Source organism: Loxodonta africana, chromosome 24 (assembly GCF_030014295.1).
Source record: "Loxodonta africana isolate mLoxAfr1 chromosome 24, mLoxAfr1.hap2, whole genome shotgun sequence".
Lineage (NCBI taxonomy): Eukaryota > Metazoa > Chordata > Mammalia > Proboscidea > Elephantidae > Loxodonta > Loxodonta africana.
The window spans coordinates 52607841-52611489 of NC_087365.1; positions in this window are offsets into that span (position 1 = coordinate 52607841).

Consider the following 3649-nt stretch of genomic DNA (forward strand, 5'->3'; position numbering starts at 1 on the left):
ACAGGCTTGCTAATCTGACAGACTGGAGAAACCCCAAGAGATGGTCCCCAGACACACTTTTAACTCAGTACTGAGGTCACTCCTGAGGTTCACCCTTCAACCCTAAGATTAGACAGGTCTATAGGGCCAACAGTAACACAAGTGAGGAACGTGCTTCATAGTTCAATCATGTATATGAGACTAATGGGCACACCAGACCAAAAGCAAAGACGAGAAGACAGGAAGGGACGGGAAAACTGGACGAATGGAAATGGGGAACCCAGGGCGAAGAAGGGGAGACTGCTGATGCATCGCAGGGTTGGCAACCAACGTCACAAGATAATTTGTGTATTAACTGTTTAACGAGAAACTAATTTGCTCTATAAACTTTCACCTAAAGCACAATTAAAAAAAAATTTTTTTTTAATGAAGGCTTTTTCTACATATAGATGACTTGTTTAATGTCTAAACTTTTCAGATGTGGATAACATCCTTTTCTGGGTACTATTTTTAATGTCCTATTATCTGATTGGAGCCCTGGTGGTGCAGTGGTTAAGAGTTCAGGCTGCTAACCAAAAGGTTGGCAGTTCGATTCCACCAGGCACTCCTTGGAAACGCTACTGGGCAGTTCTACTCTGTCCTATAGGTTTGCTATGAGTCAGAATTGAGTCCATGGTAATGGGTTTGGGCTGGGGTTTTTATGACCTGATTATCAAACTTTGGCCTCCAGCCACCTCCCCACCCTCCTTCCCCACCCACTCCCCACCAGCCCCAAATAAAACCTTTCAAATACTCCAAAACTCTCCTGGTTCTATTTACTTTTTATCCTTTTATGTAAAATTTAAAACCTTTTATTTAAAATACCCGCCCTACCCAACCATGATCCTCTCTGTAAAGCGCCTTTCACTGGTATAACGATGTCTAGGAATAAACTGAAGCGTACATGTGAAGACTGTAGAAATGGCAAACGTTTTGTTACCTACATATTGACCACAATTAAAAAAAAAGTTTTTCTTTGTTCTCATGGAACCCAGGCTTCCTGGAGCTACAGAGCCTGGATGAACCCGTGAAACTATTACCCTGAAATAACCTTTAAACCTTAAACCCAAAATATCCCCTCATTCTTCTTAAAACCAAACAATAGCTTAGCTTAACTACTAACTAATGTCTGCCTTGAGCATTATGCTCTTTTAAGAACTATCTACTCGGGATCAAGTTAACGACAGCAACTCAAAAGATTAAGACAGGAAACTTAGGGGACGGTGAGTTTAGGTTAATGGGGGAGGAACACCTCAGAAAAGGAGCGGGAGAATGGTTGCACAACTATAAGAATGTCATCAATGTTGCTGAATTGTACATGTAGGATCGGTTGGTGTATTTTTTACTGTGTATATTCTCAACAAAATATTTTTAAAAACTATGTAGTATTTTGGCCAAAAAAAGAAGTATGTATTTCTTTGTTCTGTCCATCAAAAAGGCCCAGGAGCTCAAGCACTCTGGTAGTAATGAGTACCCCTTACCCCCAGATCTTCACTTCTAATTATCATTTCCCATAGAAGGAACCCAGGCTCCTTGGAGAAATAACTGTTTCCAAGTCTGGGTTAGGCAACATACAAGATAAGCTTGGAACAGCTTGTCGTAACAAAAAGCTATCAGACTGCTGGCCACAAAACACAGGAGCCGACTTGAAGGCACTCCCACCAGCCAAAGATGGGAGACTTTGAGCATCAAAATGATGACCACAATTGCTTAAAATACACCAAATGCGTAAAGACCCACAAGCGCGTAACTAACGTCTTGAAAGTTCATTTCACTGGTTCTCTCTGGAGGTTGCTAGGCACCAACTCATTGTTCTGGAAGTTGGTAAATCAAGGGGCAGAATCAAGGATTTAGCCTGCTTTAAAAAAAAAAAAATTTTTTTTTTTTTTTACATCTATTTTAGGGTGACCAAATAACCACAAGGAAGGTCTTCTCTATAGAATTCAAACTAATAAATGTTGAAAAAATGAGGAAAAAAAAAAACCTTTACAACACCCCTTAATGATCATCAAAGGCTGCCAAAATCCTAAGGAGTAAGGCTGACAGGGAAACTCTAATGGCTGGATTAGTCTGACAACACCTGAACCCACTTGTCAAGTTTAAAGTCACTGCTGTTGTATGCCGTCCAGTCAAATTCAACTCATGGTGACCCTACAGGACAGAGAAGAACTGCCCCACAGAGCTTCCAAGGCTGTAATCTTTACGGAAGCAGGCTGCCACAACTTTCTTGTGCGGAGCGGCTGACGAGTTTGAACCACCAACCTTTAGGTTAGCAGCAAAGTGCTTAACCACTGCAGCACCAGGGCTCTTTTTAACATCACTAAGGGAAACAAAACCAGGCATTAGGTCTTCAGAGGTGATGCAATAGGAAGTACATAGGTCTCCCCTCCAAAAAAAAAAAAAGTGAACCAATCACTATTGAGCCTCTAGATTTAACGTAGCAATTTACAGGACATCTAGAGGCTAGGTTAAATGGAACCACAAAGGTGCAATAAACCAAAACAAGAACAGAACTTTACAGGACAAATGAACCAACTTCTTCAATAAACTGTCACAAAGCAGGTGCAGGGGGGATTTTTTAGATTAAAAGAGGCTGAAGAAACCTATCAACTAAATGTAAAGAGCAGATCTTACTAGCAGCCTGATTGCCACGTTACCATGTGCCCTCAAGTCAATTTCGACGCATAGCAACCCTATAGGACACAGTAGAGCTTCCCCATGGGGTTGCCTGGGCTGTAATCTTTATGGGAGCAAATCACCAGGCCTTTTCTCCCTCAGAGCCACTGGGTTCGAACAGTTGACCTTTTGGTCAACAGGTGAGCGTTAACCGTTGTGGCACCAAGGCTTCTGACTGCCATGTACCAAACTTTACAGTCATTTTTGAACCGGTAAATGTTGGCATGAACTTTCTAGAGGCTGGTCGTAAGAAACCATTGTTCATTTTATTAGGTGTGATAGTGCCACTGGCTTACACTTATTAAAAAGTCCGGACCTTAGGGATATATACTTTAGTATCACGATGAAATTAAATCATGTCTGAGATTTGCTTTCAAATACCCCAGCGGGGGTTGTGGGGATAAGATTGGCAAGACACTGCTATGTGACAACGACACGGGGTTCATTACACTAATCTCTAGTTTTGTGCATGTTTAAAATTGTCTTTATAAAAAAGGTAAATAAAACAAAATCAGAAACCAGAACACAATAAAGACCAAAACCCGAGACTGCAAAACACCAAATCTTTATTTACATCCACATATAATAACATAACTTTAAGCTGAAATATATCATAAATAAGACAAGTAATGTCTACTGCTTGACGACTTAAGTATCAACAATTAAAATAAATCAAACTGGAATGAAATAAATACATAAACAAAAATCCAACGAATTGTACCTCTATTACGTGTACTGTTGTCTCAAAGAAAAAAAAAAAAAACATACAAAACCAGTAGTATTCCAATAGCTAATACTGACGGGCAAAAAACATATTTCTAAGTACAGGGCTGTGGGGAACAAAAATTGCATTTTTATGCATTCAGAAATGTGGTTAGAAAGGAGAAATCTGAAAGCCCCCAAAATTTCAGCACAACACGAATTAACTGTTTTCAAATAGATTTGGTGATTTTGG